The following is a 15,985-nucleotide window of genomic DNA, read 5'->3' as shown; positions in this document are numbered from 1 at the left end:
GAAAGCACTGAAAATAAAAAGTAGTTAAAAGGGTCCCCTTTCTCGCAGCACTCCTCACTCTCCAGTGTCCTGCTGCTCTGAGTGAAGAATGGAATCTGTCTTCATTCCTGCACTCTTGCAAAAGATAAAAATTAGTTAACAATACATTTTCTCTTACATTGATGTTAAAAAGAATGTGAAGAATACAAAAGAGGAAAAAAAGCAGACCTGACCCCTGACATAACCTTCACTTTTATTTTTTAATGCCAAGCCAGAAAGCTTTCAGCTTGAACTAGCTGAGAACGTGAGATCTATCCTTCACCTGGAGTTGCTGCCCATAGAAGTCAAGTAAGCTATAACATTTGGCACCAGTTGAAAGTCTGCCTCCTCCCAGGAGAGCTCCAGGTTTCTCCCCAGAGAGGAAACTACATGGAGACAACTGTCATCAGATATTATTGCACAGTGCTTTTGCAAAATAAAACAAATATAGTGTTCCCAGCAAAGTCTGGCAAAGCTGCCAGGCAAGGACATCAACTTCACAGGTGTGATACTGTGACTTTGAGGTGGGGAAAGCAATCAGGTGAGACAATTTTCCCCTCCCTGTCTCTCCAGTCTGTCTATGAAGCTCTCATTAACAGGGAGAAGAGGTCTGGGTGTCCATCAAAGGGGAAGAGCAAAGCCCAGGAAGTGCATCATGTATCTGTTGTATATAGTGCAAAGCGAGACTTCGTCAATTTGAAAAGAATTTTCAATTCTATTTTAGCATTCTGCTGAGAACTCTACTTCCTTCCCTCTTTACCCTTTTTGAGGGGTGCACAGTCAGACAACAAAATGACTCATCGCTGTGACGTCAGCTGAAATAGCCTTACACGGATACTTAAAAAATAAGCTGCAGTAACAATTCATGAGAACTTTAATTAATTAATATAAGGAATATGGTGCTGAGGGGATATAAAAGATGTTCTTTATATGCTCCCAAGACAATATTCCTCAAATTAACACCCTCTCACCCTTATTTCTTTCTTTGTTACCTCTCAAGGAAAAAAATCAACCCTACCCAAAATCCTAACCATTATTTTGTTGCTAAATGATGAAGCTAGCTGTTAGCAGCTGCTTTATAGGAAAACTAAGCTTAGTTTTCTGACAATCACAAAGTTTCCCCATAACTATTAGTCTTGTGCTAACTGCTAAACTTGTGATTTAGCACGTGACATTCTCTGAGATAATAGGTCGCACAGTCATTGGGACTGAATCTAAATTTATTTCATGCAAATGCCTAAAAGCCTACATTACTTTCATAGCCAGGTGTGGAACCACCTATAGCCTGTGGAGAATTCAGCATATATGAACATGCTGAATTATGTGTGTAAGTATATGTGTATAGAGAGAGAGAGAGAGAGAGAGAATAGCCTTCGCTGGGAATTAACAGCCTTCTTTTATAGGGTAGGCAGTGATCTGTATGTATTTTTATGATCTTCAGAAAGGAAGCACTGGGCGGAGATTTAATCATATGTCATTGTCTGTGAGGCATTCATAAAAAGATGAACAATTATGGCGATTGAAGGAAACCTATCATCAACTGAGAGGAAAAGACTATTTTTCTGAAGCATACAAATTCAGTCTTTTATAACAAAATGACTGCTTAACTCTTTAAAACTCTAATCATTACCCTTTGCTTCCTAAAATATCCATCTCCCTTTATCTGCACTTAGAATTGAAAACCCAAAGCTCTGAAAATGTTCCTGGCCTCTGAAGGGGTGAAAGTATGCTTCCCCTTACGTCCCAGTCCTATAGCAAGGTTGTGAAACAGCACTTCTCTTTTAACTCCTTCAGCACGGCCTCTCTGTATCTGAGACGCTCGCTTTCCCCCTGTGACCATCTCTGCCTGTGGGTTCGCCCAGGCAGCTGAATCACCACCACGGCCTCTGAGGTTGCCTTATGTCACCGAGCCACAGAAAACATCCTGTGAGCATGTTTTTAAGCCCATGGTGAGTGCAGGTTAAGCTGGCTCAGACGGCCTCATCTGGGCTTCGGGATGAGAGCACGTTCACCGACAGTTCCCACAGCTCAGCCCCGCGCAGCAATGTGATCGTGCCCCCCAGCTGGGTGCCCTGGCGCAGTACCTAGCTGGAAAGGATTTTTTTGGCGGCAGCCCCAAGAGCTACTGCAGCACGCGGGGTTTATGTGTGGCTAGCTCTGAGTAGCTCAGCTTCCCAAGTACACCCCGGCGTACTGCGTGTTCGTGGGGTGTGATACAGCCTGACACAATGCCGCCTGTCTTCTCACCTGTGCTGCCAGCAGGGATGCTGCCACTCCTCTGCTCTTTGCCCTCAGGCTGCAAAAAGCATCCCGGAGCGAGTGCTCCGTTCCTTGAGGGATGTCATGGGCAGACTCCCTTGGAGATCTGTTTGTCATCCTTGCTGTTTGGCACGGATGGGAAGCCACCGGACGAGACAATGCAGTGATGTGGGCTGTGACATCATCGCTCTTGCTAATGAGACCCAGCTCCACGTCTCACTCTCATTAGAGCAGGGCAGCGTGGAGCCCCGGCTTGTCCCGTTCCTCTCAGTGAACGGGTTTTGGCTCAGGCAGGAAGCACGGCTGCATCACTCAGCCCAGCGCCATGCTGAGCACCAGCCGAGGGCTACAAGGGTGCCTGTGGGGACATGGCACCGTCAGTGCTATGCAGTGATACCAGCTCAGCTCCCAAAAGCAAAACAGCCTCACTAGGATGTCATCCACACAGCAGGACAAGTAGCCCCAGCACAGTCCAGCCCCAAGGACAGGCGACCCATCCCTGGTAGGGAAGCTGGCCCGGCTGCAGTCGTGCCCCGCTGTGCCCCCTGCCATGGGGCCCTGCAGACAGCAAGACCCTGCCGCACAGTGTCATCAGGAAGGTGGTGCCGATGGGGAAGGGAGGGGATCATTTTGAAGGTTTAATATAGCTTCTGCAACACCTCGTAGAAGAGGAAAGGGGTGCCCAGCTTGCTACAGCTGAAAAAACAAAGAAAGGAGAGAGAGAAAAAATAAGCCATTTCCTCAGAGTTCCTCATTTTCACTGCACTTGTCAGCTGCGACCAAAGGGTGCCCTGTTAGAGAGTGGGAGGGAAGGAATAACTCAGCTTCCCTCTTCTGGGACTCAATTCTGTAGGAGAGAAAGGGGCTCTAGGTTTGGACCCTTTCCACCGTCCTTAATCATGAAAACTGGTTTTGGTGAGAGATCACTACAGTTTAGTCAGGCATCCAGCTAGCTTGACTTTGTCTTTGGCTTCAGCCTAGGCCTTGCCACCAGCCCAGATTTTGACTTTGTGTTGGGGGGGGTTATCTGAGCCTGAAAACTGAAAGGGAGCCCATGCTGGATGCCGGCTAAAAGCAAGGGCTCACCTGGCTTCCCGCAGCCTCGCAAGACCACTCCATTCCTCCTATTTGTTCATGTCCCTGCCACTGAGGGCCAGGGCACAGTGACCAGACAGCCTTTTAACCCTCTCCCTGCTCATTTTCAGTAGGCAGAAAAGTAATTTGCCCTGAAGCCAACAGAAAGAGGTTGCCAGGCCTTTTTTATCGCTTCCGCAGCTTGGCGATAACGTCAGCCTGCGTTTTCCTGTATTCTCCGGCCTCTTCTTCCCTGCTTTCCGCAGACATGGGAGGGGGACACCTGCACAGGCCTTTGCTACCACTGGAGCAGCCTAATCCCTCGGAGGCACCCTGGGCTGCACCACAGCCCAGGAGGCTGCGTGGGTGCGGGTGCAGGTGTGTGCATGGGGCTGAGATGGAGAGTGGCTTTCTTTTAATCCCTCTCCTGAGGCACAAATCAGAGCATCGTCAGCACAGATCAAAACAGCATCCAGCAGCTGGGAATTGCCAATAGCTGTTACACCGGGGAATTGGCAATACCTGTTACACTGGCTTCCTGCTACCCAAGGATGCCTCCTCTGTATCTGGGCAAAGCCATAAGTAACAAGTTAAAGGAGTTTGCTGCTCAGCTACACCATACTGCAGAGCAGCTCTGAGCACACAGAGCAGGGATCCCGGCTTGGCCCATCACCTGCATCTGATGAAACGCTATCGAAGCTTGAAGCTACATCAGCAACCAGGAGTGACAGCAAACTCTGTTGAACAGCGCCGCTCCATTGTATCCCATGTGCAAGGGCAGCACCCGCTTTCTGTGTGTGCTTCAAACAGCAAAGGGGCTTGATCCCCAGCAGTTTCTGGTGCAAGAAACCATACAGATCATTTCACTGGAAAGGCAAGCTGCATCCAATTGAATTAAAGCTTAAGCAGCTATTTTCCTAAGTTGAGGAAACACTCTGTCTGCACACACGCAGGCGCCCAGGACCCTCCCAAGAAGCATGGTAAACCTTGGTGTTCACAAAACAGGGAGGTCCGAGTGAGCTCTGCCTTCTTGCCCATCTGAAGCTTTGTTTTGTTTTGCCTGAAGGTTATGGTTCCCCCTGTGCTCCCGCAACAGCAAAGCAAACCTGGCTGAGCCTCCCCAGCTGAACCTCTGGCTCAGCGTCCCCCTGAGGAGTTTGTGCTGTGAGTAAGATTGGAAGGGTGGACTCAGGAGGATATGGGTGGGACACTGTGGCAGCAAGGAAACCCTTGTTCACAGCTCATTCAGAGAGGAAACGGGCACTGATTCCAAGGAAATTGTTTTGTGTTCCTGAGCAATCAGAGGGGGCGGCGTTGGCTGTCCAGCCCTTTCCCACTGCTGCAGACTGCTGCTGCTGCTGCTGCTGCAGCTGTTTCAGCGGGGAGAAGGCACAACCAAACGCCTTCCAGACTCCCGTATTTCACTTCTCACGCTACCGAGCTAAAGTGGGAAATGACCTTCCCCAGGACCTGGGGACTAGCAACTCCACCAGCCTTCGCAGCAGCCAGCGCCATTCAGGTACCTTGAGATTCAGCAAAAGGAGTGACAAAAATAATAGCATGACTAGCCCTTTTCCTATCTGAGCATTTTCCAGAGGTGCTGCCTCATATAGTGAAACTGAGGAAAAAAAAGAGGGATCTGCCCAGAAAGAAGCCAGGTTTGCCCTTTGCACAAACCACTCCTTCGTCCTAGTCGGATGTGTTGGCTCCCATTTCTTCTTGCTTCTGCAGCTTGCCCCGCCACCCTGACCTTCCCCTCTTCTGGAGGCGGTTTGGCCGCTCCCTTCACGCTGACCTCGATAGCTGGGGCTCCCTGCCGGAAATCCCGAAGTGATTCCTCAGGACCGCTCGTCCTGCTGCAGCAGAGCCGGGGACGCCCAAGAAATCCTCCTGGGAACAGCCTTGGGGGGGGGGGAGGGGGGGAAACCGGGATGGGTTTGTGCCCCAAAACTACGTCCTACACATGCTATGGCCCACGCACGCGAGGGTGGCCGCCGGGGCTGTCCTCCGTGGCCGGACCCCAAAGCACGCGTCCGGCTCCGCGTGCAGGGACGTCGCTGTCGCTGAGCCCCGTGACTCACGCCGGGGGAATATACGTAACCTGTAAGCCGGTGGCAGGGAGCAGGGAACAGGGTGGGAGCTCTCAAGGAAATATTTTGCTGAAAACAAAAACTTTCAAAGCCTTTCAACAGCAGCGCACTGAAAATAGACTTCAGACTCAAAGGGAGGGGGAATGGGAAAAGGTTGGGGGAAGAGGGGGAGAGAGGGAGAGATCAAACAAGCGACGACAACCCTGGGGAAAAAAGGGGCGCAGAGGTTGCCAAAGATTTTTAAAATCCGTTTCCTGCAGGACCTGGAGACGAGGAGGGCCAGTTTATTGCAGCTTGGCCCGAGCAGCGAGCTCTGCAAGAGACACTTGAGGCTCGCTCCAAACACAGCCATTCATTACCCACTGCTGCATCCTTCAAAACAGGAAGCGTTGCCAGAGCATTAATTTATCTCTTAATCGCCGTCCTTTTGTTGCTGTGAAAAATGTTTAGTCATAGATTTAATTCCTCTCACTCCACCCCCTACATCCCGACCACCTCTGATCACAAACACCATGAAGAGACAGGGCCTGACGGCTTTTATTATTTTCTTACTATAATTTAACTTTCAGGAGATCAGCTAGCTTGCTCACAGCTTTTATTAAAGAGCCCTGCACAGCAGCAAGAGAGCTGCCTCTGGCTCGGAGCGGGAGTGCGATTCTTTGGGATTTCGCCTTGTCATTATTCTTTCTTGCTCTTGTTATTGTCTTCAGTCCGTCCTTCCCAACCCCAATTTACTTTAAACAGATGTCTTATTTGTTCATTGCATGCTGAGGGTTTGCCCTGGCAGAGAGATCTTTTTTTTGTGTTTTGTTTTGCCTTTTCTTTTTCCTCAAATGTGTTTTAAATTTTGAGAAGGGTCCATGAAACAATAGCAGATGTGTGTAGCTGCAATTAATTGGATAATTAGCTTAATTCGTGTGTTGCATGCTAGGTTTGTATTTCTTACGCAATGGAGTGTGTGTGCAAGAACTCAGGGTGGGCATGAGCAGCGGGATGGAAGCCGGCGGCAGAGAAACGGTGGACAGGGAGGTACACTGGGGAGTTGCGGCTGGTGTAGGGTAAGGCCAGAGACATGTTAGCGGGTCCTCTGGCCAAGGGGAGTGAGCTAGCGACTCTAAGAGAAATTTGGACTAGATCCTGCAGCGAGCTCCAGGCAAGCAGACACAGCCTCTACCCAAAGTTCCCTTGACTTCCCAGGCCTGCCCATGCTTCGCTCAGAGTAAGGTCAAGCCTTTGGCTCTTAGTTATAAACACCTAAGTGAGTGAGACCTAAAGTTAGCAACTATCTTGCAGGCATTTTGGAAAATAAGCAAGCAAAATTGTCCTTAGGGAACTTCACAGCATTGGTAGAAGGGTCTATCTTTTATGCACTGTAGCTTATAGCTATCGGAAGAACAACAACCAAAAAAAAAAAACCAAAACCAGAAAGCATTTTAATGATAAAAACAGAGAGTTTGTCTTTAAAATTTGCAGTAGAAATCCGTCTCAACAAATCATTCGCAAAAATAAAACAAAAAAGAAACTCAACCCCCCTTAGATGAGAACAAATTATACTGCTAATTGCAGTGTACAAATGCCAGATATTGGCATTTAACTCTAACTATGTTAAATGCAAATGTCAGCTGGAATGTCTGTCCGGCTCCATCACCCAAGGCAAAATTTCCAAGCCAGACTTAGAAGGATCCAGATTTCCTACATTTTTTCTTTTCTTTTCCTGTAGCAGCAGATGAGGAGAGAAAATGGAACTATGTAGTCTTCAAAAAGGCTGGGGATGGGAACCCGCGGAGATCCTGCTTCATGCTTGACTAACAGATTATGGTAAAAACACAGCATCACTAGCAGAGCTATTGGAAAGGATTATACCCAGAAGAAGTGCTTAGAAGATGCTAAAAAGATTCATCTAAAGTTCCGTCTAAACCAAAGGGGAAAAGGTTGTTCAGCACAAGATTTTTCTGGTTGTTTGTGCTCCTCTTTTTTTCCCTACTGTTTTCAGTTTCTTTTCTTGCTTTCTCTTAATTTGGGTGCCATAAAGTTGCCGGTTATTCTTTTGTTCGTTTTTGCATGAGCCTAACAACATTTGGTGCTCTTGTGGAAGCCAGAGCACCTGGAACAATGGGATTAAATAAAGTTACCCAAACTCATGAGGGGGAGAAAGGTGTATTTAGCCTTTGCAGTTGAGCACAAAGCACAAACTCTCAATGTACTTTGGTGACATATCTATACCAGCAAATCAAGTATGGCCTGAAAGACTCAAGGACCAGATGCAAATAAAAAGAATCCCAGCGCTTTAATGTTTTGTTATGATGCATTATGACTTTTAAGGCAGCTGCATCAGCTGGGGACGGGGGAGGAGCTGAGCCGTGATTTATGAATACTTGGGGCTCGTATTACTGGCATCGTTAATCACAACTGGTCCTAAATTAATCTACCTTCTAATTTGTGTGCAAGACGTTCAGCTGAAAGTAGATGAACACAAGCACTTAGGACACTGTGCTCTTCCAGCTCACCATGAAGTACTATTCTTAAACCTTTAGCACTGTGGTAGTATGCCATTGTGGACTAACTAGCCAACACTGGCCCGCTGTGAGGGCAACTCAGAAAACGGCTGCTCTCCTGAAGGGTGCTTCCAGGACATGACATGAGGGAAAATGAGGGAGGCTAACCACAGTTTAGTGCTATGGAGGGTAATCAAAATCTCACCTCTGACCTGCACTGAAATCTGCACTGCAAACAACGGTGTTTGAACTTTTTCCAAACTGGTTTCCTCTAACTCTATGGAGGACATTCCTCAAATTTTAATGACGGCCACAAGATTTCATTTCTCAAGTACTCAGAGACAGAATGAAATGACCACATATGGGAAGGATAAAAAAGGCAGTTGCTTAGCTGAAGTGATTTTCTAATAATGAGCAAAGACAAAATGATAATTTAGTTCATTCTCAGACCTTTGGTGATAGCTATATACAGACACAGGAGCATGAAATGGTTTTGAGAAAACGACTTTTCAAACCATTTTTTTCTTTATAGATGTCATTTCATATAATTTTTAAAGATTTTACTGTCTCTTCCTGAGCTCTAGAAAATTGCATTTGTGGTATCTAAATTGTCTAGCTTCATAAACAGCAGGAAATTAAAAATGACTCTGGTATGTTGATTTCAAAAAAAAGCATGCAACAAAAAAACTTTCCAAGGCATCCTAACATGCTTAGCTTTTTGTTAATTTTGTAGCATATGCAGAACACCTGAAAACTTGGTTTAAAAGTTCCCTTGACCTCAAACATTAAAACAGGAATGGTCCTTTTTCTCAAAGATCTCAGTGGTTTCAGACCTTAAACCTATAGCTAATCCAGGAATGATTTTCCTCTGTCCTACAGTTCAGAGCAAAAAAGTGCTTTACATTGAAAGAATGGCAGAAACATCTATTCTAACAGGTTGATTTGCGCAAAAAAAAAAAAACGATGGCTGTTTGAAGATGATCATCGCTTTTAATTACTAGAAGAAGTCCCATTAGAAATGGATTAGCAGGCAGAGTGCAGCTGAAGTAGTCAAAGGTGCGTTGTAAATGCAATATATCATATTGATAGCACTTTCACATATATAATATGTAGTGTTTGTGCATTTATGGGTTGTCTAGAAGTGTGTATGAGATGCAGAGAAATAAGTCTAACTGCTTCAATTTAATAATGCACAGCTATTAAAATTGCTAGTTCTGTATATGTGTAACTGAAAGTACAAGTAGACATAGCATGCATCTAATTTCAAAATATAAACTCTTCTGTGCAAGTACCATAACTACTGTTGCACCATTTTGTACTTCATCAGCTATTGGAAATACACTCTTTATGCTTCTAAAATATTCATGAATAATTATAAGTTGTTATTTTTATCCTCCAGGCAGTTAAACTGCATTTTCTCAAATATTCCCCTCTCACTGAAACCCTCCCTCTGGAGGATGTGTCAGTGAATTGAGTCTGGTATTTCCTCAATTAAGATATCTAAAGTGAATGCAGAACCACCCCTGCTCCCACTCCCTAATTTTTTCTCTGACAGCTCAGCCTCTTCCTATACACCCCTTGCCGCCTACCACAGCAACACCAGGATTTATAGCTTGGTGGAAGCAGAGATGCAGCTCAATGCTGGTTAGCTATCCTCCATTCAGGCATTCAAACAACCAGGCATCATTGCATTCGTGTACTCACTCAAGAGTGAAAAAAAAGGTGTTTCAGGCTAGCATGGTATATGCAAGGTTACTCAGACTTTGTATAATCTCTTCCTCTGACTGCAACACCCCAACAGAGTAATGCAGCAGGGCAAAGAAGAGGGTCACTTCCATGAGGATGGGATTGTCCCAGGGGCTCCCCTCTAATGTGAAATCTTCATTCGTCATCGTTGCCAGTTAAATATTCATTCCTGTTTTCCTTCAGCAAGGGAGAGCAGCATGAGGTTTCCTTTGAGCTCCGTGACAAAATAGTCATGGAAATTGTCAACCCAGGCTAAGAACAGTTTTAAATAACAGGCCAGGTCTCAGTGATCTAAAATGCCAGTTTTCCCTTGCCTCTCCTCCCCCTTCCCTTGGAAGCTCTCTCCAGTCTCATTTCATAAAACCTTTGCAGCTGTGAGCTGTCCTGAATTTCCCTGGCAATGCAGGGACAGTTACTGCACTCCTAGAACACTTTTTCAGGTTCCCAGGACCTTGGCGGTTCTTTTAAAGAAAATGCTTTTCATGACTTAAAAGAAAATAGAAATAATTGCTAACCCCTTGAGCTGCGAAGTTAAGGAAAGTTTAAAGCCCACTGCTCCTCCAGCGTGGCTTGCAGTCCATTAGAGGAGGAAGGGGTCCACGGCTATTTGACCTTTCAGGAAATTGAAGTATCTCTTCTGCCGACTCTCTCATTGCCCCCAGAGAGCCAGTGATGAAATCTGACCATGAAACAAGGGAGCAAAGAAGAGTTAAGATTTATTTTTATTTTTCCAGGCAGAAGGAAGATAGAAAACAGAAGTGCCACAGAGCTCTATGTTTGCCCGCACACTGAGAGCACACTGATGCAGCTCTGGCGACCAAGGGGTCCAAATCAGTGTAACTGACTAGTCGGCACTAGTTCAAGCTGGCCGAGGAGCTGGCCTCTCCATGGAGTAGTGGGTGAAGGGGGCATGGGAGAAGGGAATAAGTGTCTGGAACGAATCATTGAGGGTCGCATACTTTGCTCAGGTTGCAGAGGATCATACTGGGGGTCTGTGAGGCACAGGTACATTAGTTATATAGTCCACACCAGCCCTTGGGGCGTTTTGACTCAGACATGACTTCTACTGCCTCATCTAAGACTCTTCCCCCAAGAAGGTAACTTACCTTAGACAAACTGCCCTGTTGACTAATATTCAACTTGTTATAACTGCACTAGTCCAGCTAGGGGTTGAGATATTCCTTCCCATAGTCCAGCTAAACTCTGCTGGCATTATGCCCTTCATTGCCCACTCCTTCTCTTGCTTTGTCCAGGAAGAGAGGATAGCAGTTATGCCCACGTGGCCGAACTGAAGATCAGACAGAAGAGAGAGGAAGACTCTTGCCCCACATTTCTCCTTTCCTTGAATATTTAGGCTGAGCTACCGTTGTAGCCTTCAGAAACCCTTTCCGTTGATTTAAAAGGGCTGCTCCTGCCGGTGAATGTTTTATTTAAGAAAAGTCTGGTACACGATGATTAATGTTAGAGGCCATGTTTTCCTGCTGAGCAGTAGCGCATAGCAGGAGCAGCTCCATTTCCTGAGCTGGGACAGCATGAAGATCAAGGCAGTGCCCTCGAGGAGTAAGGAGGGTCAGCTTCTGGCCTCACAGACACCCCTTCCGGGCTAGTAAAGGCTTTGTCATGGGACAGCGTAATATGATGAAGCAAACAGTACCATCTAGGTTAGAGAGACGCAGAAGACGACTGCAGTCATTGAGGGACAACAGTGGGTGCATTTATTAAGCTGCCATTGATAGCACCTCTGACCCCTGATCTTCTTAGGCTGAATAATGCCTGTTCTGCCAAGTAGATTCACTTCTATGTTACCGTCTCATTTCCCCATTAACTTCTGTCTTCTTTGTCCTTGGCTGATATTGTCCTTACCACAGATTCAGATTCCTTCCTGCTCCATTTTTGTGGCTTAGAGAATGGGCATGAAATCAGCAGGCTGAGTTTTATTCCTGCTTCTCTATACTCTCCCCCTCACACTCATCTGTGGTACACAAATATTCCCTTCAAGTCGCATTTTAGCTGTGCTGAAGTTAGTTAGAAATCTAGCTTGAGCCCGTCGGGTAGTCTCCTTACAAAGCTCTTGTAGAGGGAACTCTTGACCAAAAAGAGATTCACCTAGCTGAAAATAACCTTCTTGGTTACGTGCCCACCTCCATTCGGGAATGCCCATTCCTGGGCACTGACTAGTGGAGGGAATTTAGAGAATGAGCTCAACACGCTCTTTTCCCATGATTTATATGCCTCAGGAGCATAACTCCACTCGAGGTCAGATTTTTCTGGGTTTTAGATTTCTGTCATGCTCCTAAGCTATTGACCACAGCCTCTTTTACCAGCAAAGGTAGCAGAAACCCATATGTGTAGCTGAAGAATCTTGGTGCTAGATATTAATATTTTGCCACATGATGATCCTCAGTAGCATGAAACTCAGCTGTCCTGGGGCATACAGGAAGACTATCAGGATTGTTTGGCTTACATGGAAATGGAAACATTGGCATGTGCACGCATCGCCAAAGTGAGCTACCCTTCATCTCCCATTGGCACCTTCAGCTCTTCTGCAGTGACACAGCTAGGTATACGTATGTTCAGCCCAACTCCCTGTTTTATAGTTATAAATTCCTGTGCAAATTGTCATTTTTTACCCTGTCTTAGGGCAGCCTTGTTCAAAACAGGAAGCAGAAATCCAGCAGCCAGCACACACCTGGCCCTGCCACAACTTGACCAGTATGGAGTCATGAAGCAACCGAGAAATTGCAATTCAGAAGGCGTTGTGTGGCCATCAGCACGGGGGGAGAGGTTCTGGCTGACATGGGCGCTACAAAAAAAATAGACATTTTTTCATTTTTTCCTTTGCTAGAAGAACAGTTCATTCCACTCACTTTGGACACAGAAGAAGAGCAGAGGCCCTTAAAAACTCATTGCACACCAAGTGCTAAAACTGATTAGACAGCAATGATTTTCTCCAGCAGTGGCTGGATTCTCCCTTTCTGCTGGTAGGATGAACTGCAGGGGACAGAACTGCACATCATCTGTAACAGCCTCTGTAAAGGTTACACGTCTTTCCTTCCCAAGGACATGTTTAATTCTTCTGTGTTTCTAGGGAAACCCTTTCAGCGCTAAGACCTCACTTTTAACAGGCAAATTTTGCTCCCACTTTTGCATGCTGCATTGCTAGTGTCTGCAGAAAAAAACCTCTGTCAAAGTATTTTCGGAGGAAAGCAGATAAATGCATTCACAGAATATCAGCCAGTCACTCTACAGGGCTGGGTTTTTTGGATTTGAGGGTTTTTTTTGACTGTCTCTAAAAAGTTGAAGTGCCATTTTTAGTGGAATCAGCACTTTAAAAAAAAGGTAGTCATTTCAGTGCTAGTAAAGTCAAATCGATGTTAAAAGACTGCAAAAAGCTCCAACCAACAAACACAGCATGAGAGGGCAGTAATAGTCCGAGGCAAATATAGCTATTGCACCTGTATTATTCTGCTATATAAATATTTTACAGGGCCTGGTACCAAGTATATTAAAAATGATGCCAGATTCCCAGGGCCCTTTGTCCTCTCAAAGCCTTCCTTCCCTGCCACGGCTGGCATTTTTGGCTTTCCTCACAGCATGGCTCTTTCAAGACATCCCAAGGAACGGTGGGCTAAAAACACCCCAAATGCCCAACCTCTGCTCCAACTGGGGCGACAGGGAGCGCACAGGGAAGGCTGGCAGGGTTTCAGCTGTACCATGCTAGCAAGAGCACAACTGCTGCATTGCACCTGCCCAGAGGCACTGCCTAGTTCCCAGTAGCTTAGCTGCAGTCTAATGTTAATGATATTGAGGTCTCTGTGTCTTTTTCTCTTAAATATAAAAGCATGTAGGAACCTACGAGGAGTCAGAAGTTCACAGACCCAGACCGTCTGGTACTTAACTTGGATTGATGTGAACCTTTGCTATGGAAATTTTACTAGAACAGGCTTTCTCATGAGCGCGCCACACTTTCAATCTGGTTGAAAATACCACAAGAATAACCTTTCTCATGGTATTTCAATATTTATTTTCTGGTTCCTGTCCAACCCTAAATCAGGAAGTGCAGAAGCGTGAGAAAATTTTATAAAAAGAAAAAAAAAAGTTTAATGATGGTTTTTGAGTCTCAAAAAAGTTTCTGTTCTGCTCGAGCCTGAGGCAGAAGATTTGTTTTGTTCTCACTTTATTCCAGCAGGTTCGTCCATTCTCAGCAGCTTCTCCAAGAGCTGTCACATAGCTGTGAGAACATCAGCAGTGAGGCCAGGGGAAGCCTTGCTGGTGACTTCTGAAGTGCCACTGATGGCTTTGTGTGTTCGGTCCCAGCCTCTATGTGAAGATATCCAATATTTATCTTCCTTTGAAAAGCTCTGTAAGATTCTTGGATGAAATCTCGCATGCAAGGGTAAAGGATTATTATAATTAATATCCCTTCTTTCTTATACCAACAAGTGCAACTGAGCATGTACATATCCCTTTAAACCTTTAAACAGTGGAACCCTTTCACAGTGAATTAGGATATGATGTAATGTCTATGCATTGTTAACAGGACTAAAGTGTAATAAACATTCATTTTAATGAACAAAGCAAAGAGATGTAACTCAGAAGACCCACGGGGAGATGTGTTGTACAGAGTTGCCATGTTTGCATGCATGCTTTTCTGATTGCAGTCAGTTTTAACAAGGGTAAAATACTATTGACATTAAATCACATGTGGGTTTGGGGGTTTTTTTGTTTTTTTTTTTTTTGCTTTTTTTATAATAACAAGCCTCAGACTTGCAGGGGTGTTCTCAAAGATATAATGGCTACATCTGTACTAATAAGCTGAATGTGACTAGACTATATTGTGGCCCAAAGGCCAACTGGCACAAAAAAGCCTACCTCCATACTATTGAACTCTTAGCGTCTCCAGAACAGCAGGGCCACATCCAAGCCACCTACTGGGAACCGTCCCTGGCCCATGCGAACTCCCAAGCAGTGCCAGGAATTGTTTGGGAGACCGTTAGCTGGCGCATGGCTCAGACGTACCAGGGACCATTCGAACAATTAACAGCGCAGACATGTGAGTGCCAGGACCTGGCACCGTTCCCTGGCACTGTTTGATTTATTAATATACAGTATCTATGCGGCCTGCAGAGCCTTTATTGCTGGTGACAGTACCAGGAAAGGACAAAGTTGGGGTTACTTTTGCAAGGCTGGCAGATAGAAAAAACAGGCTTGTCGGGTTCTTTTCTTGTAAACGACACATGTTTTATATGGAAATTATTAAGAGACAACTGGCATGTGAGCCTGCAATGTCATTTTGGCAAAGCTGCTCTTCAAAGTATAGTAGTGTTTTGAGAAAGGCTTCCAACTCAAGAGTGCTTGGCACTGAAGAATACCTGGTCAAAGTCCCTTTACTCATTTGTATTTTGTTGAAGGGCTGTAATTAGGGCAAAGGATTGTCCTTAGAAGTCCGCTCAGTCCCATTCAGTTCCTAGAATCCCAAGTCTCCACATTTAAAACTCACTGAGAGCAGATAATTAAGATACTTGATGCTGCCACTTTACAAACTCATTCCAAATAAAATGTCTTGACTGAACTCCTGTGCTTTACTGTTGTCAGGATGATGTCCAGTTAAAAGCCTCACTAAATGGTGCTCTATAAAGCCGTATTCTTCTTTTCATGTTTTCCTGGAAATAGTCTCATAACATGCCGAAAGCAGGGGATGTAATTGTGTACCCATCCCGGGTTATTGAATTATTTTTTTCCAAAAATTTCCTACCATTAGATAGAAGATAGCACTAGCACATGTGCACAGCAGAAGCATCTTTCTTTGATGCATGGCTTACAAACCTAGTGAGAAAATTAGGTTAACAAACGCTAACGAAAAATCCTTGATACTTTATGCACAGCTGAAATCCACCCATCCAATCCAACGCTTCAGATCGGTAACATATATGAATGCATCTCTTTCTTCTTTGCTGGAAAAACACATGCTGATTCACTCAAAAGAGAAATTGCTTAACTTTCTCATGTTGACACAGCCGTGGACTGACAGGTTGAACAGGCTTGCAAACCCTTCTGTAAAAAATTGTGTTAATAAATGATGGTCCAGGAGCCGACAGCCATGAGAGATGCTTCTTCTACTTATTATTATGTATTACCTATAATGCAATAGAGCACAGAGTCCACGGCCCCATGGCAGCAGGTACATCACTAACTCATGCCCTGAAGAGCATCTGGTGGATCAAGGTGCTGAGGCTGGTTCAGGAAAATGGGGCTCTGCTCCTGCTATTGCTTATGCATTTAATTCTCTTCCTTCCTCCCTCT

Source organism: Struthio camelus, chromosome 3 (genome assembly GCF_040807025.1).
Source record: "Struthio camelus isolate bStrCam1 chromosome 3, bStrCam1.hap1, whole genome shotgun sequence".
Lineage (NCBI taxonomy): Eukaryota > Metazoa > Chordata > Aves > Struthioniformes > Struthionidae > Struthio > Struthio camelus.
Note: the sequence above shows the minus strand (reverse complement) of the source record.